The sequence below is a fragment of the Molossus molossus genome, unplaced genomic scaffold (genome assembly GCF_014108415.1).
Source record: "Molossus molossus isolate mMolMol1 unplaced genomic scaffold, mMolMol1.p scaffold_m16_p_10, whole genome shotgun sequence".
Lineage (NCBI taxonomy): Eukaryota > Metazoa > Chordata > Mammalia > Chiroptera > Molossidae > Molossus > Molossus molossus.
This window is the reverse complement of record NW_023425345.1, coordinates 9,074,309-9,100,063: the sequence shown is the minus strand read 5'-3', so window position 1 is coordinate 9,100,063 and position 25,755 is coordinate 9,074,309. Positions and strand designations below refer to the sequence as shown.

General features: G+C 49.9%; 1 protein-coding gene across 1 annotated transcript in view; it reads right to left on the bottom strand.

The window, feature by feature from the left end:
* SYN3 (synapsin III) overlaps positions 1–23,903 on the bottom strand; it is a 413,377-nt gene extending 389,474 nt beyond the window's left edge. The window contains exon 1 of the mRNA XM_036251978.1: positions 23,858–23,903. The gene's annotated coding sequence lies outside the window, so the exon portion shown is untranslated. The remainder of the gene's footprint in view (positions 1–23,857) is intronic.
* Between the last annotated feature and the right edge of the window lie 1,852 nt (positions 23,904–25,755).

The window sequence follows — 25,755 nt, the reverse complement described above, 5'->3', positions numbered from 1 at the left end:
CTCTCTCTCTCTCTCTCTCCCCCACTCCCTCTTACTCTATCTGATGATCAATAGAAAAATATCCTCAGGTGAGGATAAAAAACAATAATAATAAAATAAAATAAAATAAATGAGGGTATGTCCTCGGGTGATGATGTTAAAAAAAGAAAGATTTAAAAAATAAAAGAATTAAAACAAATAAGATGAGACCATACATGTATGTTTTGGATAGGAGGAATATTTTATACATTCATACAAATATATATATGCACATAGATACATATTTATAAGTACATATATAAAATCTGTTATATAAATATGTAGGTATTTTGATAAACAAATTCTAAATTTTTATGAAGTCCAATTTACCAAATTTTTTTATAGTTAGTCCTTTCTGCTTCTGCTCTTTAAAATCGCTGCCAGCCCCAAGATGATGATGATCTTGTCCTAACATTTCTTACAGAAGCATTACAGTTTTAGCTTTTCTGTTTAAGGTCCATAATCCATCCAAACTTGATTATTATTTTTTTTTATCCTCACCCAAGGACATTTTTCCACTTTTGTTCAGATAGAGTGGGAGGGAAAGAGAGGGAGAGAGAGAGAGAAACATCGACATGAAAGGGACACATTGAGTGGCTGCCTCCCGCACGACCCAACCAGGACCGGGGACGAACCACAACCGAGGTATGTGCCCTTGACTGGAATCGAACCTGCGACTCATTGGTCTGCGGGCCGACGCTCTAACCACTGAGCCAAACCGGCCAGGACTAAATTTGATTTTTGAGTGGGATGAGTGAAGTTCGTTTATCCAGTTTTCTAGCACCATGTGTGAAAATATTTCCCCACAATGAATTTGGTGGCTTTGCTTACACCAATGCACTGCACATACCTGGGTCTACTTCTGGGCTCTTTATCATGCTCCACTGATGTTTACCTCTACACCCCTTGATTGCTGCGGCTTTATAAACGTCCTCAAATCAGGCACGGAGTCCTCCTACTTACATTTTCTTTCTCAAGATTGCTTTGGGTATTCTAGTTCTCATTTTTGAATGCAGTTTAAAGTCAATTTGTATGAAAAAGTCTGTTGGAATACTGTTTGAGATTACCTAAGATTTATATAGCTCCATTTGGGCACGACGGACTTCTCAACAATACTGAACTGTCCGTGAACACGGAAGAGGTCTCTATTTATTAACTCTTCTTGAGTAGCCCTTGGAAATGTTTTATGATTTTCAATATACAGGTTTGCACATGTTTTGTTAAATTGACTCCTAATCATTTCTTTTTTCGGCAGGGGTGATATTTTAAAACTGTTTTCTAGTTCACTTTCCATTTGTGTGCTGCTAATAGCGTATATCTGCCCATTGTTGCCAATATATTGACCTAATAAATTCAATTATTGTTTCCAGTCGTTGTTTACCGATTACTTAGGATTTTTTATTTACACTGTCATCTACAAATAGAGACATCTTTATTTCTCCCTTTCCAATGTTAATGCCTTTTATATCTTTCTGCTACCTCCACTCCTGAATAGAAACGGAAGCAGACACCTTCCCTCGTTCCAACCCTATGGGGCAGTGCTCAGCATCTCACATTACAGTAATGAGAGTTTTTTCTCATGAATGGAGGTTGGATTTGCCAAGTGATTTTCTAAATTGACTGAGAGGATTATGTTTTTCAAAATCATTTATTTGCTTAATGTGGCGAGTTCCACTGATCGATTTTCAGATGTTAAACCAAATTTGCATTCCTGGAATAAATCCCGTGGGGTCACTGTGAATCCCCCTTTTTACTGATTTCTGAATTCAATCTGGTAACACTTGGTTGATGACTTTTGTGTCCACATTCGTGAGAAATACTGGTCTGTAATTTTCTTTTTCTGGCGATGTCTTTATTAGGTTTTGGTACGGGGTAACACTGACCTCACAAAATATATCGAGAAGTGTTCCCGCCTTTTTTATTTTCTAAGAGTTTATGTAATATTGGACATTTTTGTTTCTTAAAATTAGTGGCAGAAATCAATAGTGAAGCCATCTGGGGCTGATTTTCTTCTTCGTTGGAAAGGTTTCAATAATAAAGTAATTCCCTTTCATAAATCTATGTATATTCTCTGTTTCTTGTTATTTCAGCATTGGCGATATGAGATTTCAAGCAACTTGTCCATTTCATCTTAGCTGAATTTTATTGGCATCAAGTTGTTCATAGTGCTCCTTTATTATCCTTTCAGTATCTGTGGGCTAGGTAGTGATTTTCCCTGATATTCCCGAGAATGCTAATTTGTCTTTTCTCTCATTTTGGGTAACTTGTGTTGCTACAAATTTGTAAATTTTGTTACTCTTTTAAAAAACCGACTTGCAGCTTTTTCTATTGTCTCCATTATTTGTTTTCTGTTTTGCTGATATCTGTTCTTTATTACTTCCTCTCTCCTCTTCACTTTGGGTTTAAGAGTTTAATAGGTTATTTGTTTCTAGATGCTTGGAATGGAAATGTGTGTACTCCATTTGCTACCCCTCATCTTTTCTGCATGAACATTTAAAGTGATGCATCTCCCCTACGCACTGCCTGCCGCATCTCAGAAATCTACACACATCGTTCATTTCCATTTATTCCCAATTTCTTTGTGATTCGCTTTGACCCATGCATTATCTAAACACATTTAATTTTCAAATTCCCGTGCTTTCAGATATTTTATTGTTATTCCTTTTGGTACGATTCATTTATGATGAACGGACATAATCTATAGATTTTAACCCTTTGACATCTTTGACATTCATTGAGATTAATTTCATGGCCCAATAAGCTCTATCTTGATGAATGCGCCATGTGCACTTGAAAAGAATGTGTATTTTGTAGCTGTTGGGTGTAATGTTCCTTCTACAAGTATCAATTAGATTGTGGTGAGTCAGGTTCCAGAGCCAGGAAGCTGCCTTTGCCTTGGTGATTTGCAAGCAGGAAGTTGACTGGAGAGCAAGCCCATGATTAACTACTGTGGGCAAGTATGCAAAGCAGAAACGGGCAGAAAGAGGGGTTGAACTACAATACAATTTTAACCCAGGCCTCACTGGATCGTATTGGGAGCATGGAACTGGGGCATCTCCTTAGATTTCCTCATTTTCCAGCTACTCTGTTAGTCTGTGCTCTGTCCCCCGAGTTGTCAAACCAATAATACTGTGGCTTTCTGTTGTGGTTCCAGCTGCTTGGTGCCACGTGGGCTGGGGGCGTGCTCACGAGAATGAGCCACATAAACGTGGATCTCACTTACTGGCTCCCTTCTTTCAAGGGTCAAATCCCTCCCTTTGTCTACCTATTTTTTGTTTCTCTCCAGGAACCTCAAGTAGTTTCTTTTAAACATTTTACCCCAAATTTATAATGATTATCTATGAGAGGATTAGAACAACAGAAGCTATTGAGTCACTAGTGGCTCTGAATCTCTTTTATTTTTAAAATATTAGATAGACCCCAGCTGGTGGGGTTCAGTATTTGAGCGTCGACCCATGCACCAAGAGGTCACCGGTTCAATTTCTGGTCAGGGCACATGCCCAGGTGGTGGGTCCAATCCCCAGTGGGGGGCATGCAGGATGCGGCCAATCAATGTTCTCTCTCATTGATGTTTCTAACTCTTTCCTTCTCTCTTCCTCTCTCTCTAAAAGCAATTAAGAAAAAATATATTTTAAAAATATTAGATAGAAAAGTAACACAATGAGCCCTGGCCAGTTTGGCTCAGCGGTTAGAGCGTCGGCCTGCGGTCCTGAGAGACCCGGGTTCGGTTCCCGCTAAGGGCGCGTACCTCGGTTGCAGTTTGTCCCCGGCCCTGGTCGGTTGTGCGGGTGGCAGCCACTCGATGTGTCCCTTTCACATCGATGTTTCTCTCTCTCTCTCTCTCTGTTCCTCTCTCTCCCTCCCACTCTACCTGGGCAGAAAATGGAAAAAATGTCCTCGGGTGAGGATAAAAAAAAAAGAAAGAAAGAAAAGTAACACAATGTTAAAGTTGGAGAATCGTAGAGGTATTTCACAATCCCTTTGTTAGGAAATCTGGTCAACCTCACACTGGTAGAGAGAAGAATCACCTCGTCATCCTCTGAACAATTCCAATGTTGGTCCAAGGCTCTTCCTGTAACTCCTCCCCACTTCAGGCCTCAGGGGGTTTACAGTGTGGTAAAGGGAGGCAGATAATGAACAAGTGAACAAATATCTATGGATTGTGACAAGAGTTAGTAAGGAACACACAGAGTGCTGTCACAGGGGTCAAGATGGGGAAGGCAGGGAAGGCCTCTCTGACAGAAAAAGTGAGGGGAAAGGGAAGTGCATATGCAAAGGCCCTGGGGTAGGAAAGCGTTAAGCAATTTGAAGAATAAAAGCAAGGCCACACAAATCAGAAAGTAAGAAGGAGATTTTTAGAAAAGTAAAGAAGGGTCAGACTGAAAATAACTTTTATTTTAATTTTTTTAAATCCCCACCCAAGAATATTTTTCCACTTATTTTCAGATAGAGTGGGAGGAAGAGAGAAACATCAATGTGAGAGAAACACATCAATTGGTTGCCTCCCACATGACCCTGACTAGAGCTGGGGACCGAATTGCAATCAAAGTATGTGCCCTTGACCAGAGTCGAACCTGAGACTCTGTGGTCCATGGGCCGACACTCTAACTGCTGAGCCAAACCAGCCAGGGCAATAATTTGGATTTTAACTGAAGTGTTAAAGTAAGGTACTGGAGGGTCATAAACAGGAGAGAGACATGATCTGCTCTCCCTGGCTCCTTGTGAAAACAGACTGTAGAGGGTGCATATGGAAGGACCCAGACGGGTTGGGGACGGTTGCAGTCACTTGGGTCCTTAAGTGAGGAAGAAGGGAGTTAGACCACGTGATTTGCGAGGTGTCTTTCTGTTTTCTGAAAGTGGGGCAAGGTGGGCATGAGAGGAGTCGGGGAGGACAGGAAGGGCAGGAGGACCCGGCTAGAGGAGCCCCGAGCCCCACGCTGCCCCGCCAGCCCTACTCGCGGGCGGGAGTGAGCACACCAGACAGGAGACATGAAACAAAACGCACACTGTACAAAGCAGCTTTGCAAACTTACTTCTTGGAGGCTGTGATACAAAGGAAGACTGTACTAATAAAGGTTTAAAAAAAAAAAAAGGTTGGAGCCTTCTCAGACTCATTGGTGGAGACACAAGACATAAAGTGCATCACAGGACATGAGTATTGCGTCCAAGAGGACCACTGGTCAGCCTGGACAGGAGAGTAGGCATCTCTGCGCAGGTGTCTCATAGACACCCAGATTCATCCCTTGTTAATCCTGAGGTGAATTTATCCACCTGGGCCCCCAAGTCCTCCCAGAAGTCCCCCTATCTGTCCCCTCGCTCAGGCCACAACCTGAGCCTCATATTTCACTACTTCTTAACCCTCATCACTTTCAGCCACTCAGTCACCAGGCCCTGTCCGTTCTGTCTCCCCAAACATCTTAAAATATTTTTTTTCTTTATTGATTTTAGAGAGAGAGGAAGGGAAAGGGAGAGTGATAGAAACATGGATGAGAGAGAACATCGACTGGCCACCTTCTGCATGCCCCCCACTGAGGGTTTGGCCCACAACCTGAGCATGTGCCTTGACCAGGAATCAAACCAGTGACCTCTTGGTGCATGAGTTGACACTCAACCACCGAGCCACACCGGCCCTGCATTTCCAAACATCTTTAATATCATCCTCTCCTGTCCATCATTCCTACCATAGTCTCGGTTCACATGCTACCCGATTAAAATTTAGGCCGAAGACCTTAACAGATTCAACATGAAAGAAGATAGACAGATGGCAAGTAAGCCTATGAAAAGATTCTCCACCTCACGTCATCAGGGAAACACAAACCAAAGAGCAACGAGATGCCACTGCACACCTATTAGAGTGGCCAAAATCCGGAACACGGACCCCACCAAATGCTGGCGAGGACGTGAGCGGCGGGAATGCTCACTCACGGCTGGTGGCAGGCAACATGGTGCAGCCACTCTGGAAGACAGTTTGGCAGTTTCTTACAAAGCTGAACGTACTCTTACCACACGATCCAGAACTCGTGCTCCTTGGTATTTACCCAAAGGAGCTGAAAACTTGTGTCCACCTAACTTCCTGCACAAAGATGTTTACAACAAGATGTTTATTCATAATCGCCAAAACTTAGAAGCAAGCAAGATGTCCTTCAGTAAACGAATGGATAAGTGGACTGTGGTACATCCAGACAAGGGAGCATTGTTTAGTGCTAATGAGAAGTGAGTGTCTAGTTATGAGACTCATGAAGGAACCTTAGATGCCCCTTAGTCTTAGGGGCATCTAATACATGCATCTAAGTCTGAAAAGGCTACGTATGTACTGTGTGATTCCAACTGATGACATTCTAGAAAAGGCAGCTATGGAGACAGGACAGTTGACCCTTGAACAATGCAGAGGTTAGGGGGTGCCGACCCCACATGCAGCCAAAAATTTTTGCCCACCCCCAAGCTTAACGACTAATAGTCTGCTGTTGACTGGATACCTTATTGATAACATACACAGCTGATTAACACATATTTTGTATTATATATTAATTACAATGGAATCTTGGCTCTCAAACCTAATTTGTTTCAGAAGGCTGTTCAAACATTGAGGCATTTTTTTCCATTAGAAATAATGTAAATTGAATAATCTATTCCAAACTCCCCCACATGATTCCCTGTCTTAACCTTTCTTATATATAGTACATGTCTAATGTCCTGTTTAATCTACAAATAAACACTTTAAAACAAAAAGAACATGAAATGTAAATTAAAATTTAACAAGAAAGGAAATGAAATGCACAGTAAAAAATAAAATTTTAATAATAATAAGCAGCAACAAAAGCAAAACGACGCAAAAATATTCACGGCACAATTTCCTGAGATGTTAACGTGAGGCCTAGCAGCAAACTGACTGGTACTTGCATTCTCTCCATTGTTTGTCTCCTGAGAGACGCGTGACTGATCACACAGGTATCAGTATGAAAGGGCTGTCGGGTTGAGAAGCAAATTGCTCAAGATGGGAGGTGTTCAAGAACCGAGGTTTGACTGCATTATAATAAAGTAAGCTAGATAAAAGAAAATACATTTATAGTATTTATTTCAAAAGACCAGTGTATAAATAGACCAGCACAACTCCCACCTCCATTGCTTAAGAGTCGACTGTAAAATGGTCAGTGATTACCAGGGACTGAGGGGGGAGGGGGGACGAAAGGGTGGAGTGTGTATCTTTAGGAAAGTGAAAATACTCTGTATGCTACCATCATGATGAATACATGTCATCATACCTTTGTCCAGTCTACAGAATGTACAACCCCAGAGTGAACCACAGTGTAAACTACAGACTTGGGGTGATTATGCTATGTTAGTGTCGATTTATCAGTTGTAACAATGTACCACTCTGGTGGGGGGGGGGGTTGTTGATAATGGGGAGGCTCTGCGTGTGTAGGGACAGGGGGCGTGTAGGAAATCTCTGTACCTTCCCCTTAATTTGTTGTGAACCTTAAACTAAAAAAAGAATGCTTTACTGTGGGGAGAAAAAAAAGGATTCTTTAAGTCAAGACCCCTACCAAACCCAAACCCAGGCTAAGGACCACAAGGCCTCAGTATTGGAGCTGGACACAGCTAGACAGAGTGAAGACGCCTGAAGGTTAGGCTCATGCCCTTGGAACCAGACTGCCCGATTCTAATCCCAGCTCTGCTACCTACTACCAAACAGTAGCTTTGGGTAAATTCTTGCCTTCCCTGTGCCTCAGCTTCCTCATCTGTGCATGGGGACAGGATAACAGTATGTCACATGGGGTTCTTGTGAGAATCCAGTGACACAGTACGTGCAAAGTATCATGTGCCTGGCACGCACTGAGCAGTCTGAGTTAGCCACTGTCACTACTCTGATGGCTTTTCAGACAACGTGCTTCCCATCGCCAGGTCTGGGGGCACTGGGGCAGGGGGTGCAGCGTTTGCATGACAACAGCCTTCAGATAGATCTGGTTTTGAGACCAGCTCTGCCTCTTGCCGCCGAGTGACATCTGAGCCACAGGCCCCTGACGTGCAAGGTGCAGAAACGAATCCCGCCTTCACTCCACAGGCCTCTGGGCAGACCACAGTCAAAGGCACTGAGTGACTTTTCTACATACTTATTTTGTAGGCTAGTGGAGTAAAATGGACTTTTTTTGTATATGGTTCTGTAGACTTGAACACCTTCGTGTGACCAGTGTACAGAGCGGTCCCGTCCCCCCATGAAGCTGCTCTGCCATCTTTCAAGGCCTGCAGATGTCACCGGTGTGGCGTTCCACACCGACACCTGCATCTCCTGCAAAGGTGCATTAGATAAGGGACATTCAGGGCCTGGCACATTTCTTAGACCATCAAGGAAGAAGGTGACTCCGAGGACTGAGCCTGCTCTGCAGTGGCCTGTGCCCTTTCTCCTGGAACACTCTTTCTCTGGAACCCTGCGTGGCTCCCACCCTCGTCTCCCTCAGATCTTTGCTCAAATGTCACCTTCTCAGGGAGGCCTCCCAGACCACCCAGTGCGACACCGTCTGCTACTTTGGATCTCTCCCACCCTCTTCCACTTGTTCTCGTCTCCACAGCAGGCACGGCCTTCTGGAAACGACATAACTGACTTCTTATGCTTGCTCTTGCAACGCTGCTGCCCCTGGTCGCATGTAACCTCCAAGAACAGAGGTCGTTGTCTGCTCTGCTCGCTGCAGTATCCCAAGCACTTAGAAGAGTGCCCGGCACATAGTAGGGATTCCGTACATATTTGTCGCATGAAACGGTTTTAAAACAGGAATGAAATGAAAGCATCCTCAGCTGCTGTTTGAGAAGATAAGATGTGACGCTGTACACACGAAAGCAGCTATCGCAGCGTCTAAGCCTAAGCGGACCCCTAAGCCTAAGCTGAACCACAACTGGAATCAGGCAAAGGAGCATCTAATGTCATTTTCTAGTGTTTACCCAGGTGCGCACACCAAGACATGAGTTCTCTCTTTTCCCCTCTTCTGCTCAATGGGTGCTGAAAGATTTTCTTTTTTCTCACCAGCATTTGGATAATTAACAGCTGCTAACACCCATTCTGCACAAGCAGAAAGTTGGAAAATCCAAGGAGACAACATGGGCCGGGCTCCATCCATACATTGATGAGCACGGGCAGCGGGGGTGTCCAGGATGCCCCTGAGCACCCGGAGGCTGGGCCATTCAATCCGCAGAGCTAAGAGGTGCTCAACTTCCTGAAAAAGGTCAACCAGCCTCCACTCCACAGACAGCTCCGAGGCCTCTCCCCTGCAGGCTCTCGTCCAGCCACAGCACGGGAGTGTGGCTTCTCCCATGAGTTCAAGTCCACACACACAGACCTTGCTCTCCCGTGAGGGGCAATACTCTTGTTGCCCAGGTGGGACACTGTAGGTCCCCAGACAAGGAGGCGGGCTTTGGAGCGAGGATCGTGGTGGAGGGAACCCTCTGCACTGACAAACCCCTCCCCGCGCTGGGAACGTTGTGGGTGAGCTGCTCTTCGAGTTCAAGGTAAAGGGGGACCCTTCCGTCGATTCGAGACCACCCTCCCCACTCCAAACTCCTTTCAAATAGAGAAATGCTCAGAGACGGTCAAATTCAATGAGAGCTTTTAACCTAAAATTATAAAGCAACTGTAACTGTGTGAGCGCCAAAATAATCGCCCACTTTATGCAGAAACAGAATAGACAGAGCCCCCCAGGCAGCACCACGCAGGACCGGACACAGCGTGTGTGATGACAATCAGGATCGCGCCGGCTGGCCTCGGATTCGTCGAGACCTTCGGCGAAAGGTCATGTCAAAACCGGAAACAGAGGCCCTGGCAACCTGGGGTCTGGAGCTAAAAGGTCATCCCGAGCCGCTCTGTGACTCTGTCCATGAAAGGCCCTTCAGGAAAAGCAAAGGTGATTTTTTTAGTGATGTTAACTTCCTGTAAAATAAACCACATGTGGTTGTGTGGGCATATTTCTCAATACTGCTCCTAGGCATTTTCTTTCTGAGCCGGCGCTGGAGGGATGCCCACCTTGGAGAGCATGTGGAATGCTGGCCCCTCTGGGATGCTCTTCTCTCCTCCTGCACCCTCCGTGTCCACATCAGTCAGGCTCACACCCAGAGGATGGCATTGCGCGCAGAGTACCCCCTCCTCCTCCTGCTCCTGCCCCAGTACCCCGTGGATTCGGGTGGGTTCTGTCTCTTAAGTGGCTCTAGAATGTAATCCCTTCTCCCTCGTCCCCTCCGGGCCAGGCCACCTCATCTCTCACGGGGACAAGTGCTGTATCACACGCGCATGCCCCCCCTCCAGTCCCTTCCCCACCTCTCAGTGTCATGAGATAAAACCATTAGTGACGCCATCTCCATTTCACAGATGCAGACACTGAGGCCAGGGAGAGGCAGGGCCTTGCCCAAGGCCTATGTCTGGGTCAGTGGTGGAGAAGGGAGTCAACCCCAGGCAGTCGGGATCCCGGGTTTAGTTTTAGCTACAGAATCTGGTGCTTCAGACCCGATCCGAAGCAAACAGCACAGAACACGCAGGGAGCCCAGCCTGTGCTCTCCAGGGTCCCCATCAGCGGGGCCACAGGTGAAAATCCCACTCCACGTACGTGGAGGGAGCAGAGAGTGGGACGGCTTAGCGCAGCTCCTTTGCTCTCGGTGTGGGCCTTCCCGTGACGCGGACGGAAGCTGGTGAACTGGCCCGAAGCCCTGCTCCCGGAAAAAGGCAGACGGTCTTTTCAGGACAACGGTGGCAGGATTTATGGCACGTACCTTCCCGTCTGCGGGCTGGGTGATCCATGATGTCTGCTGGGCGGAGGGAGGGAGGGACGCGATGCCGGAACAGCCCACAAGGAGACACAATAACAACCACGATGATGGGGGTGGTGCTGGCGGCGGCTCCCCTTTACTGAGCCTGTCTGAGGAGCCAGGGACGGCACAAGAACGGCCTACTGATGGTCCCCGACTGTCACAACCCTGCCCAGGAAGTGCTATCACCCCCATTTCACAGAGGAGGGGACTGAGGTCCAGAGAGTAAAGCAGTTTACTCCTGGCCCACTTGTGAGTACTAAGCACAGCCCCTCCCGGCACTGTTCTGTGCCCCCGAACGTGCCATGCTTTCTCCAGCCCTGCGAGACAGCTGTGCTGTTCCGCCTCACTGCCCGGCGTGGCCCCGAGGCCCACAGCCACACTGCTGCTAAGTGGCAGAGCTGTGATTCGAACCCAGGCAACCTGGCTCCAGGGGGCATGGCCCTGACCACTAGGCAGCATGCCCCTGCATGGTCCTTGGATGCAAACCCAGGGCTGCCTGGGGCCAGGGCCTTCTCATCTTCCATGCACCGTGCTGCCTCAGGGCTCCATGCGCCTGAAATCTGTTCCCCATCCCTCACCTCCTGTCCCCCACAACGACCTGACATCTCCGTTCCCTCTGCCTGGCATGCCCTTCCTTTGTGTCCCTACATTCTTCAGCTGGTTCCTTCTTCTGACTCAGCTCCCTTCTCCGCTGCAGAGGCATCCGCGGCGCCTCTACCGACCAGCTGGGACTCAGAGGGCCGCTCTGTGTCCCTGCAGAGCCCTGTACACCCCGCCGCTGTGGGTCTGGGCCAGGGACCGTGTCTGGCTGCAGACTCATTGAGGTGGAGACAGCAGCAGGCAGAGCCGGGCACCCGGAGTCAAGGAGAAATGTCAACATTGCCACAGTCCGGGACCCAGACCTTCTCCTCTCTCCCGGGTGAGAAAGCACATGGAGCCCAATAAGCAACCTTCTTCCCAGAGGCAAAGGAGACCTTGAGGGCTCACTCAGGCCGGGGACGCCTGAGGGTGCAAAGGAGGGGCTGACCCGAGGGGGGATGCCAGCCACCTGGAACCCTCAGTGAAGCTTCTGACAGGGGGGTGGTAGAGAAAGGGGGGGAGAGGGGGAGGGAGGGGGAGAGAGAGAGGGAGAAGAAGGGAGAGAGGGAGAGGGAGGGAGAGAAGGCCACCGCTGAGACCAGGCTGTGAGCACTGCCACCTTCCATCTTGTCACCTCCAGTGGCAGGCCTCCTGTCCAGGCTGCCACAGGGCAGGTAGCCAGCCGGGGGGAGCTCTGAGTGCCCAGGGGCTGCCCTAATGAGGACTTAGCAAGGTCACTCTGCAGGGCAGGGAGAGCATCTTAAATTATCATGTCGGGCCCTGGCCAGTCGGGCCCAGCGGTAGAGCGTCAGCCCACGGACCAGTGAGTCTCAGGTTCAATTCTGGTCAAGGGCATGTACCTTGGTTGTGGTTTGTCCCTGGCCCTGGTCAGGGTCCTGCAGGAGGCAACCAGCCGGTGTGTCTCTCTCACATTGATGTTTCTCTCTCTCTCCCTCTCTCTCCCTCTCACTCTATCTGAAGATAATTAGAAAAATATCCTCCGGTGAATATTAAAAAAAAATGTATCATGTCCAGAACAGAACTCCAGCCTTGCCGCCATGTCCCCACCCCACACTGCCACTGTCCAACCTCCCCTCTCAGTGGTTAAGCTAGAAACGTGGGGAGTCCATGACTCCCCCTTCCCAGCTCCCACACCCAGCCCACCATCGAAAATTCCCTACAGCACGGCCTCTAACACACAGTCACCACTAGGGTCTGCACCCCCATCATCTCTCACCTGGTCCCAAGTGGGGGCTCTCCTCTGGCCTCCCCTTCTGCTCCCTGACATGACTGGTCCCTCACTGGTCCCCACTGGACTTTGGATGACATCGTCCTCACCTGCTTCTTCTCCCTCATTTTCTACAGCCAAACAGGCCTTCTATCCATTCTAGAAATTCAGGCTCAGCTACGCTGTGAGGACAAGTCCCCTCTGTAGACCAGGAGGGTCAGTGAACAGGAGCAGGCGTGGGCCAGGCTGGCGTGCACATCTGCGCCAAAGGAGCGGGCGTGGGCCAGGCCGGCGTGCACATCTGCGCCAAAGGAGCGGGCGTGGGCCAGGCCGGCGTGCACATCTGCGCCAAAGGAGCGGGCGTGGGCCAGGCCGGCGTGCACATCTGCGCCAAAGGAGCGGGCGTGGGCCAGGCCGGCGTGCACATCTGCGCCAAAGGAGCGGGCGTGGGCCAGGCCGGCGTGCACATCTGCGCCAAAGGAGCGGGCGTGGGCCAGGCCGGCGTGCACATCTGCGCCAAAGGAGCGGGCGTGGGCCAGGCCGGCGTGCACATCTGCGCCAAAGGAGCGGGCGTGGGCCAGGCTGCATGCACATCTGCGCCAAAGGAGCGGGCGTGGGCCAGGCTGGCGTGCACATCTGCGCCAAAGGAGCGGGCGTGGGCCAGGCTGGCGTGCACATCTGCACCAAAGGAGCGGGCGTGGGCCAGGCTGGCGTGCACATCTGCGCCAAAGGAGCGGGCGTGGGCCAGGCCGGCGTGCACATCTGCGCCAAAGGAGCGGGCGTGGGCCAGGCCGGCGTGCACATCTGCGCCAAAGGAGCGGGCGTGGGCCAGGCTGCTCGGTGTGACCTTTGTAATGATGATGATGATGATAGTAACAATCACAGCAGCCAATGTTTCTAGAATGCTTCCTATGCACGAGGTACTGTTTTCAGCCTGATCATCTATTAAACCCAACTAGTCCTAATAGTTATCCTTTGTTGTTATCCCCACTTAACATGCAGAGGAAACTGAGGCACGGAAAAGGTTCGGTAACTTGCCCAGTTGCCACTGTGGTTCAGCGTGGAGTAGGGACTCGGCCTGAGGTTTGACTCCTCACCTCCCACGATCAGACTCCCGATCAGACACCCGCGAGTCAGCCGTCACCCCTCCACCCCTTCGCTGCTCCTCTCATTTGCAAAATGAAGGGTTCAGAGCTGAAGAACTGAGACGCAGACCTCTGATTCTCACGTTTAAGGGAGAGAACCAGGCACAGAAAAGTGGTTTCTTCCTCTGTCTTGCGTTACACTGATTCCTGGTATTTGTCAGACTGTATCAAGGGTGACATGGACTGAGCTCTTACGACTTGCCAAGCGCTGGGCTGAGCGCCTTGCCTGCCCTCACTCTCTCCTTCCTGCACTCCCAGCAACCCTCCGAAGACGGTTCTATTATCCTGATTTACAGCCCAAGCCCCAAGGCTCAGAAAGGCTCAGTAGCCTGCCCAAGGTACCACAGCGGGGAAGCGACCCACCAGGTGCGTCTGTCTGTCTGTCCCTCCCACAGCAGGGTCTGCAGGTTTTGCCTGTTTGTCCTCCTCCCTCTTCCCTCTGCAGGAGCCAATGAGCCTGGGAGCTGCAGGGAAGGTGTTATTTGTACTTCATCCGTAGCGCAGGCTTGCCCAGGGCTGAGAAAATGCTGAGGGGTTGATGCTGAATGAAATGGGTGAGTAGATGAAAAGGAGGAAGGAAGGAAGGAGGGAGGGAGAAGAACACTAGGATGGAAGGAAGAAAAATGGGAAAAAAAAATGAACCGAATGAATAAAAGAATAAACTGAATTAAGTAAAGAAAAAATAATGAAAACAAAGGAAAAAGGAACAGAGGAAAAGAATATCCCGGCCATCCCGGGCTCACTGCCCTTGTCAGCAGTGACAGTGGCCTCCCCACTCCTCCCTCAGGTCCCCCCAGAGCAGCAGCAACGCCCCCTGGGCCAGGCACTGGGATCCTGAAGACTGACGACAGGCCACAGGCAGCGGGAAGGCCCACGGGCAGCGACAGGCCACAGGCAGCGGGAAGGCCCACGGGCAGCGGGCAGCCGATTTCCACCCAAAGATCCCTCCCCCGCCGGCTCCCGTAGACTCTGGGAGAGCAGCCCTGTCCCCTGGCCCCTGTCCCCTGGCCCCTGTGCCCTGTCCCCGTGGCAGGGAGGGCTCTCTCCCAGCCCGCAGACGACTCCTCTGCCCTGGCAGAAGCAGCCTCTGCTCAGCAACCTGATGTCACAGCAAACCACAGTCAGAGTTGCCCTCACACCCACCAATGGTTTCACCTGCACTTTGGATTTTTGTTGTTTTAATCACTAAAAGCTTTTCTTACAACCTTTCCCAGAGGGGTTGGACCTGCCTGGGGACAACCTATCAGGGTCCAAGGAGACCTTCCGGGACCACAGCAGGGGCGTGACATTGGGCCCTGCAGCTCCCTGCCCCCCTCCCCCCACGCCACTGCAGCACCTCCTTTCCTGAAGGAGCACAGGGAGGGATCAGTCACCCACAGCCCCACGAGGGGACCCCAGCAACCAGGGCTCTCAGTTCACGGAAGAGGCAGTTGGGCATTCTGGTGAGTCAGGCTGCATCTCCCCCCGCTGTGCAGGGCGCTCTGAGCTGTGCAGGGCGCTGGGCTGTTCCTGCAGAGCCCGCCACCCTGGACAGGAAACCCAGCTTCAAAGCCTCCGGGGCTCACCTCGCAGGGCCCTTCCCGTGAAGCCGGGTGATGCCCACCAGAGTCATCCTCGACGTCACAAATAGGGACCACACAGTGAGCACTTCAGCGCTCCAGGACAGGTGCTTATCAGCGAGGGTCTCTTTCTAGCCTCCCGGCAACCCTGGAAGACGGGTGTCACCAGCCCGTTTCATAGACACAATAATCCATGTTCAAGGAGGTGCGATGGCTTGTCTAAGGTCACCCAGCCAGTGCGGCCTGGAGCCAGGATTCAGATTTAGGTCCGCCTCACCCCAGAGCCCATAGGCTGGAAGCTGCTGGCCCACTGTGCCTCCAGGCGGTGTCCTGGCCTCTACATTTGCATATTTATGATAACATTCCCTGGCCTCCTTCAGCTCTTAATCAAATATCATCTTTTAAAAAACTGCAGCTCCTCTCCCAACACCCCCTCTCCCCTTCCCTGCTTCAGTGTTCTCTGTAACAGCCATCACCGGCTAACGTAGTCTAGCTCTGACTTTTGTAGGGTATCATTTCCGGGCTTCCTCCAGCGTGGGTGTGATCCCCTCGAGGACAGGGATTTGTGTCTGGTTTCACTGGCATGCCTCCAGCCCCCAGCAGGAGGAAGTGTTAGAAAGATATCTGTGAACCCAGGACACTGAGGGAACCCATCCCTTGCACTGTCGATGGATCTTAGACGTCCCTACATCGTGAACTCTTTGAGGACAGAGAGCATATCCAGTTCACCTCCGCTGAGCCCCAGAGCAGACAAGAGGGGTTTGTTCTGGGTGTGGGGATGAAGGAAAGGGATGTGTCAACACTCACGTCATCTCCTCAACCTCTAGCTCAGACACGCACAATCCCTTCCACGCACACGGCAAGACACTCCTTCCTCATCTCCCTGCACCAGTCAGGTCTCCTCCAAACCCATTTCCACAGCAGAGACTGTCAGAGACAAACAACAAAACCCAACGACACCACTACTGTGTTTAAACATGGCAGCTGCTCCTTGAGGTGCCTCCAAGGTCTTCCATGCAGCACGGAGACCCTTCCTGCCCAGTGCCAGCTTCACCTGCCACCACTGTGTCCCCTAACACGTACCCACTTGCCTGCTCCGTGGCCTCATGCTGCGCCTGCTTCCTGGACCGCCATCCTGTTCTATTCTCCCCTGAGGCCCGCCCCATCCCATCCGGTTAATGAGCTCCAGCCATTTGAAGAACTCGGCCCAGGAAGCCTGCCAGAACTCCCTCTCTCCCCGCCAAAGGAAACTTCAAAAAGTCTCCCAGATCACGTTGTCGTCCCTCTGCAGTGTCCAGAGGTCCTTTGCACAGCAAACTCAGCTACCCAGCTGCTGGGGACGGAATGTGTCCCAGCTGCACAGACTCACATTGAAGCTGTAATCCCCAGTGATGGTATTTGGAGATGGGGCCTTTGGCGATAATTAGGTCAGGAGGGCAGAGCCCTCATGATGGGACCTCACCTGATGGGAAGGTCCGCAGAACCCAAACCCACTGGTGCCCTGGTTTTGGATTTCTAGCCTCTAGAGCTGCGAGAAATAAATGTTGGTTGTTTAACACCCAGCTTGATAACTAAACAGCCCAAATGTACTAAGACACCAACACAGTTGAGAACCTTGAAATAAGGGGTAAAGCCTCCGGGCCCATCAGTCCACAGCACTTCTCTCTGAATCTTACAAACAAGAGGAGCCCTTGGGCCAGAGCCTGTTGATTCTTCCTTAAGAGACAATGCTCATATACTTGGTTGTTTGCCTTCCCTGGCTTCAGCCAATCAGACATGGAAATTCAGAAGGAATTTCTGCTGGAGGAAAGTACACTAGCATTTGAAACAGGGGAAGTTAAGGAGAAAGACAGACTTAGAGGAACTCTAGAAACATGCGTATCCAGGGCCACTCAGTATAAGAGCAAACAGTCCCACATGTAACAACTTACAGGGGCATCATGATAATTTTTCTTTTCCTTTATTGATTCTTCAGAGAGAGAGGAAGGGAGAGGGAGAGAGAGATAGAAACATCAATGAGAGAGAACATCGACTGGCTGCCTCCTGCATGCCCCCCACTGGGGATCAAGCCCACAACCTGGGCATTTGCCTTGACCAGGAATCAAACCGGCACCTCTTGGTGCATGGATTGATGCTCAACCACTGTGGATTGAGCCACAGCAACTGAAATCACTTTAATGCATTGAACACAGGAAGTCATGTGACTCTCACCCATCACTAAACGGACACATACTCTTCTGTCAATCATCCTCCTCCTCGCCCAACCGATACTTACTGTAGGCCCAGCCATTCTCTGTCATTCTTCCAAGCCTTTGCCTGGCTGCCCTTTCTCCAGACTGCTCCAAGTCAGAATTCCTGCTAAACACTGCCACTCAGCTCACTCATCACCTCTTCCATGCAGTTTTCCCAGCTCCTCCAAGGGTTTCTCGTAGTGTGGTTGACTAGTCACCTATGCGGATGATTTGTGGTGGTTGCTAACCACTGACCGCCTACTTTGAAGGTGGGAGCCTGGCCAGCTGCATCATTTTTAACAACCAGCTGATTCTTACACACACTAAAGTGTGAGAGCAGCCATCCAGAGAGCTGGCCTTGCAAACTTTACATGATCTCTAAGAGCACAACTGGTCATATTCCAGGTAAACTACTTATAGTAAAATTCTGCTCACTCGACTGTGAGCTATTTGAGGGCAGAGGCCATGCTCAAGTGATATTTATATCCCCAGACCCTCCAGCAGTATTGCCATGCTTGGCTCCTTTTTCCCTCACATTTCACATCCCATCCATCACTGAGTCCAGATGGTTCTACTCTCAAAAGATTTGATTTTGACCACTTCTCACCTCTTCCACATCAACGACCTTAGTCCATCAATCAGCACTCTCCCCATGGACTACTGCACCGGTCCACTCTCTGATTCTTCTGCTTCCACTCCTGACAACTACAGCTTCCTTCACACAGTCAGAATGTTTCATTAAATATTTACAAATCACATATTCAAGAAAGCACTGGTACCCCAAAGACATAAACACACACACATGCACAAAAGCAATTTTAAAAATTGGGTATTAGACCTGAAAAGGCACTTTACCAAATATATAAGGATGGAAAATACACATGTGAAAAGATATTCAACATTGTTAGCCACTAGAGAAATGCAATTTAAAACCATGGTGCACCACCGCTAAATGATTTGAATGGCTAAAATAAAAAATACTGAAAATACCAAGTGCTGACAAGGAAGCAGAGCAACTGGAGCTTTCATACATTGCTGATGGGAACACAAAATGACACAGCCACACTGGAAAAGAGTTTGGCAGTTTCTTATAAAGTTAAATGTAAGTTTGCCAGAGGTCCCAGCAATCCAACTCTTGGCTGTTTACCCTAGAAAAGCAAAAACATATGTTTACACAAAAACCTGAACAGAAATGTTTATAGCAGCTCAATTCATAATCACCAAAAGCTGAAAACAACCCAAGTGTCCTTTAAGGGATGAACAGATAGACACACTGTGGTACATCTATAGAATAGAATGCTAGCCAGTAATAAATGTGACTGTTGATACCCACAATGACATAAATGAATCTCAGAGACAGTATGCCAGGAAAAGAAGCCATCTCCGAAGGTTACACACTGTATGACTCCGTTGGCATGACACTCTCAGAAAGACAAAACAGCAGGGATGGGAAGTTGAGTTGGAGTTGCCAGATGTCAGAAGTGGGAGTTGGTGACTATAAAGAGACAACAGGAGAGGGTTTTGGATGATGGAACTACTCTGTGACCTCACTGTGGTTTTGGTAGTTCCATGAATCTATACATTTGTTAAACATCATAGAACTGAACACCAAAACAAAGTCAATTTTACCCTATGGAAATTTTTAAAAACCAAACCAATGAAAAGAATCAGCCAAACTGGGTAAGCTCTTTCTTCAAAACTTCCGACTTAGAACAGAATCCAGCTTTCTCCCTGCAGCCCAGGAGTCCCCGCCCGACCTGGTATCAGGTGCCTCTGTAGTCCTATCTCGAAAGTGTCCTTCTTGTGTGTCTCTCTCTACCCTGAGACTCACTCACTGTCCGTCTGCCTGGAATTCTTTTCCACAGACATTTCCAAAGCCCCCTCCCAAACCTCATTCATGATTCTGCTGAAGTATCAGCTCTTTAGAGAGACCTTAACTAGCTTTCCTATACTGGGATCTTCGTATGCCTTATACCATTTCAGTTTTCTTCAAGACACTCACCAGTAACTGAAATAGGAAATATGGTTATTTACTGAAATAGGTTATTTCCTATTTCCCCAGCAGAACACAGACCCGTGAGGATTGGGATCCTGTCTGTCCCGTTCATGAATGTATCCCCGGCACCTAGGAGACTGCCTATCACAGGCTAAGGACTCCCATAGACATTTGCTAAATAGATTCATGAGTAAACCCAAGGGATGAGCATTCAATGATGAGATTCTCAAGGCTTTGAACTTGGAGCTACACCCTCAAATCTTTGTAGCAACCCTCAAATCACCTGCCCACTGGGTCCCTGAGCAGAGCAGCCCCAGCCCAGAATATTTAGTTTGCTATTCGTGCTTTTAAAAATGGATTTGGTTCAACATCTCCCTTCTAAGTGATGCTTTCCAGTGCTGGGTCAGGAAACCAGGAGGCGGATGAGCTGGGGGTGGGGGTGGGGGTGGGGGCGGAGGGGCCACAAGGCTGCAAACAAATGCATTCTTAGGGTAATGCACCTGAGGTTTCCTGAGGCTGAGTGCAAAGGCTAGCTAGAAGTGCCCTTAATGTGGGCAAGCAAATCTGAGGTGAGATCGAAGACAGGGTAAGAAACAAAAAAACCCCTCCCTCCACCTCCCTGCAACACCTTCCCAAGGTGAACAAATACATGAGCATTTATGAACACCGACCCTGCATGTCCCAGATGCTCTAAAGGTTCTCGTTTAATCCTCCACCCACCCTCCGAGGTAGGTTCTATTGATCCCATTTTCATAAGTGAAAAAACCAAACACCGAGAGGTTAAGTGACATGCCCAAGGTCACACCGTGTAGGGAATGTCTGGTGCTTTGAACTCAGGTCTGGGGAGCTTCCACCCTCATTCTTTTTCCACTTCAGATTTCAGAGGCAATATTCAGGGGCGAGAGGGCACGCCCAGGACCTGCCAGCCTCAAACAGGAAATGCCAGCCGGGACATCAGTGACCGGGTTCTTCCCTAAAACTTCTCAAAGGCCAGCATTGACAAGTCAGCTATAGCAAGAGGCTGAGTGCCTTCCAGTAAAAAAAGTCCTGAGGATCTACTCTGCAATGTTGCCTGAGAGCAGGGTTCCATGGATACTCTGCCATTTAATTCCCATCACCATTAAAGAAAACACCTGTTAGCGCATAGGAAGGTATCCCAGCAGAATGGCGTAAATTATGCAAGCGAGAGCTCCCGAGAATTCCCTACCCCCAGTTCAAGCCAGTCAGAAATTTTAGCTGCCTTCAAGACTGAACAGTATGAAGACCCGGACAACTGCAGAGAGACTTCCTGTTGCTCTTTCTTTTAGTCGAGGTCAGTGTTCCGCACACCAGTTAGAACAGAAATCACCGTTCAGAGTGGCAAACCCCAAAATCATATATTATGCAATTTTTTGGCAATTAAAATACTTTCAAGGGTGTTGTTGGCTGTGAGTGAGTCTCACTCTGCACTACAGCTTTGGAACCTAAGAGAGTAAGACACAGCCCGGCGGACCCCGGGCTCCTCACATTTACGCCTCCGTGACAGATAATTAAAAATCTTAGTTCTGGATGGAATGTGAGAGGCTACCAAGTGCTGCAGGTCGGAGGACAGAGGACGGGCGTGCAAGGGGGACTCTTCCCGGGGAACAACTCCCACCACCAGCCTCTTCCTTTAACGGCCGGCTATGGCTCCCCTCCGGCGGCTGCCCACTGCCGCTGGCTTTGCTGTCCAGTCCTGCAGAATAATTAACGCCCCTCTTCCTATGATAATCATTTGCATATTTGAAGCCTGGTATTGGGACGATTCTTTCTTAACATTCCAGCAATCAAGAAAAAAGCAGAGTATCTGCACTGTGCTTTTTAATGATCATTGATTTTTTTTCTTTCCGGGTGTACATCTCTGCACACCCAAGACAGTGACGCCCACCTCCCCCACAAGGCAGCTCCGCTGATTCATTAAGGTCCATGTTTTGTGAGCTGGGCCCTGAAGACACGCAGCTTAGTGGGGAAGACAAAGCACGGACACCACGTGTCAGGTGGCAAGTGTTCCTACAAATTAGGTATCAATTTGGGGCCAGGCACATGCACAGAGAACCAGTCAGGGCCGCAGCCCACTCACTGGGAAGGACTGCTGGCCTGGAGCTTGGCCCTCCTGGAACTCGGCTTACATCACAGGCTCCTCAAGGAGACTGACCAGGTCTCAGTCCACTTGCTCACTGCCCCATCATGCCTTGCACCTGCCAAATGCCAGGTGTGGGACGGCTGTCCAGTGAGCCTTCCTCTAACCCTCTGGCACCTCTAAGGGGCCCGAAGGTGAGAATAACTAAATCAAATGATCCCAAAGCTCTCAAATGAAGGTTTAAAACAACTCACAGTAATACGTCGAACACCTAACACGAGGAGGCTCGGTCTCCATCCCCCGCTCACTGAGTGACATGGGACAAGTCACCTAACTTCCCTGACCTCCGTTTTCTCAGTGACACAGTGAGCGGCCAGGTCCAGAGAACTGCAAGGTCCCTTTTGGGCCCAGAGTCCCCCAGTCTTCTGTCTCAGACAGTAACCTGGGTAATTCACAATAACCTGGCAGAACTAGTCAATCAGTGTGCGATTTCCGGTGGAAAGAAAAGCGTACAGGGAGCAAAGGTAGACAGGATTCTGACTCCAGCCCTTCCACTACCCTGCCAAGTACCACCAGCCCACACTCACCTGCATAGGCTGAAATGCCAGTCTCCACAGTTACTAAGTGATGATCTTGGGTAAGTCACTGAGCCTTCTTCAGCCTTGCCTTCACCTCTGTAGAGTCAGGTTAATCCCACCTAATCCCAGGGCTACTGGGAGGCTGCAGTCCATCCCAACAGGTAAGAGCCACAGGACACGTGCTGCATGTCCCCTTGTTCGCTCTTTACCCAGCCAGCCCACTTAAGCAACGGACTCAGAGTCCAGAGCACAGTCAGACGGAGCCAGAGACCCCAACAGTCAGCTAGTCCAACGCCTCCTTGCTCAGTGGTCGCCAGCGGAGGCTTGGAGAGGCAGTGACTGGCCCAAGGACCGCCACGTTCTTCAGCAGCAAAGCCCAACCCAGAACACAGGGCGGCAGATCCCAGCAGTCATACAAGACTCCGTGAGAACCCTGTACAGGCTCCTCTCTCCCTGAGGAAATTGGCAACTCCCCACTTACAACCAAATTCTGAAAAATAAAAACAACAGAACTTTGTTTTTTAATCCTCCCTTAAGGGTATTCTTCCATCGAGGGAGGGAGGGGGAGCGAAGGGAGAGAGAGAGAAACATCGATGTGAGAGCCACATCGATTGGTTGCCTCCCTCGCGACCCTGACCGCACCTGACTGCCGACAGGACCCTGACGGGGCTGGGGATTGAACCTGCAACCCAGATCCGTGCCCTTGACCAGTAAGTGAATCTGCAACCCTTTGGTGTTTGGGCCGTCCCTCTGACAGCTGAGCCAAACCCACCAGAGCTAACAGAACTTTGTATTTATGTTTTCTGTAGGGTTGCAAGAGAGAAGCAGCATCATAGTTTCTCTATGGGATGCAAGGTTTTCTTGAATTACCTATGAAATAAGGTCAGTGTCTTGCTAGCAGCCTCTCCCGAAACTCCGCTCCCTTTGCCCCTCCCTACTGCTGCTCCTTCGAGTGCACACTTGAGGCAGACCTGCTGCATTGGCATCCTCTCTGGGCAAGGTGAGAAGTCTCAGCCTGGAGCAAGTAATCCTCAGCCCATCAAACATGAGCAAGAAAATCATCACAAGGTACTACCCATAATACAAAAGGAATTCCTCTCCCAAACCCTAAGAGCTCCGGCATGAGACAGCTAGGGAAGTCCTCCAACTCACTGAGGCACAGCAATAACTCCACGGTCAAAATCCCTGAGCCCATGCAGGCGTTTCTGCAGACAGCTCAGGCCAGACTCTACCAAGGGCTGCTCTGCTGAGCCGGGGCACTGAAGAGGGAGCCAGACAATGAGTGTAAGGAGGGGCCTGGGCTCCGCTCGCTCCTGCACCAGATTCCCAGAGCAGAGCATGTAGCTTCAGGGAGCCTTTGACGGAAGCTACACCAACAGCATGCTTGTTTACCGCTCCAGATCAGCACACTCCAGCCAGTATCTCCCAGAACTCAGACAGCCCCACTGGGAGCCTCTCATTGTGACCTGGAGCACAGACCCAGAGAGGGGGACCATCGTGCCCAAGCTCACACTGCGTGCCTGGGCAGCCTTGGGGTAAAGCCCGTGCCCGACCTTCAGTCTGGAGCTGTTCCCTTCCAGCTGCCCTCAGGCTCCCCGATAACAGGCCCCCTCCCTCTTCCAAAACCCTGAGCTCACCTCTGGGTTTGAGGGTCCCGCCAGGTTGAACAGAGCTCAGAGCAGGTGACAGTTTAGCAATGTATCCGGTAGGACCTCTGTAAGGCCGGAGCAGCCGGGCTCTGTCTGTTCCCAGTGGCAAGGAGAGACTGCAGTGCCCAACTTTGCAAGGTCTCTGTCTTCCCTCAGGGATCCTCCTCCTCCTCCGCCTCCCTCTCCTCCCCCTCCTGGTCCTCCTCCTCCTCCTCCGTAGTACTACGGAGACATGTGCTCTGCTGGGGAGGAGGTAAGGAGGAAGGTGCAGCTGTTTATTGGAAGGAGAAAGGCAGCAATCCGCTGCCGTGTGATACACTCACACCTAGCAGACCAGGAATGGGAAAAAAATAGCTCTTTCTGCTGCCACAGAATGATTAACCCTGGTGCTCCAGCTTTGCGCCTCACACAGCTAAAGCCAGAGAAACAATACACTTAACCAATGGAGTGCCAGCCAAAAACATTACATCATCGGTCAGCACCGTCATTGGCTAACAATTCCTAGAAGGCACTGTCTGCTTCTAGGTGCTTAACCCTTTCACGTTCATCACAGCAAGGATTCGAGTGTTTCGTCTAAAAGAATGTTCCTGGACCTTGCTTTGATCAGAAGCATCGGGGGTGTTCTATACACACAGATCACTGTGATCCACCCCATGATCTAAATCAGATTCTTCAGGGGGAGCACGGATATCTGTATTTTAAACAGTGTATAGGGTGTGGGGACCACTGGCCTATTGAGGAAGTCTTCTTCGCCAAAAGATAAATGCGATAACATTCTGAGCGTTTATTATGTGCCCGGTACTTTACAGTCTCACCGCATTTATTTCCTACTCCGAGCAGTGGCTGTCATTGGCTCCATTTCGCAGGGATAAAAAGTAAGGTTCAGAGAGAATAAGTCACGGGCTCATGAAATGGAACTGGCTTTGAAAGCCGGGCTATTTGCACCCTACCTGGCTACCCTTTGAAGCTCCCACTTGAAATCAAACCCAGGCATTTTTCTACCTGTTGCCACAGTTATAGAAAATGCAGACCCTCTCGGTGAGGTGGAAAACCCCCGTGACCTGCGAAGAGCCAGACAGTGAAGAGAGTGATGCATCCACAGGACGTGATGGTCACGGACCGTCCAGGGAACCGTTCTCTCTCAGGCTCAATCCTTCTGCTCCCTGCTGCAAATCTCAGCTGTCAGTTTCTCTAGGAGGCATCCAGCCCTGGGACAGATGCCCTGCCCAAGCTCCTAAGGTCCCCTGTATCTGTTGGCTGCAGCGGCCTGTTTACCTGGCACATTCCATAAGGTTACAGCCATTTCTACCTTCTCCACCAACATCTGCGAGAGCGGTGCCTGCCATACTTGAGTACACAACCATGGCCGGTGGGGTGGGGGAGGGGCGCAGGAAGGGAGGGTCTTTGCTAAAGTGTGAAAGGGTATCATGCTGAGATGGGAAAGGTAAGGGACTGGAAGCCAGGGAACCCACAAAAATGATCTGACCTTGGGAAATTTCATTTTGGGGGGCCTATGAGGACAACAGCATCTTACTCCTGGGTTTAAATGAAAGAATGACCCAGGCTTGACTGTGCTCCTCGACTCTCTCTCCTTAGACCTCATCCGTTGTGCTGGCTGACTTCGAACTGCTGACAAGCCCCACATGTGGATCTCCGGCCGTCACCCCCACCCCAGGTTCCATGCCAATGTCTTGGGCCCCTCCAGCGGGGCTTCTGGAAGTTCTCCCCTCACCCCAACTTGCTCCTAACCCAGTTTCCGCCACTGTGATCGGTGCCCCCATCCACCCAATCTTCTTGTTTTATAATTGAGGTGAGATTCATATAACATCAAAGTAACTATTTTATTATTTTTAAAAATATGTTTTTATTAATTTTTTTTTAGAAGG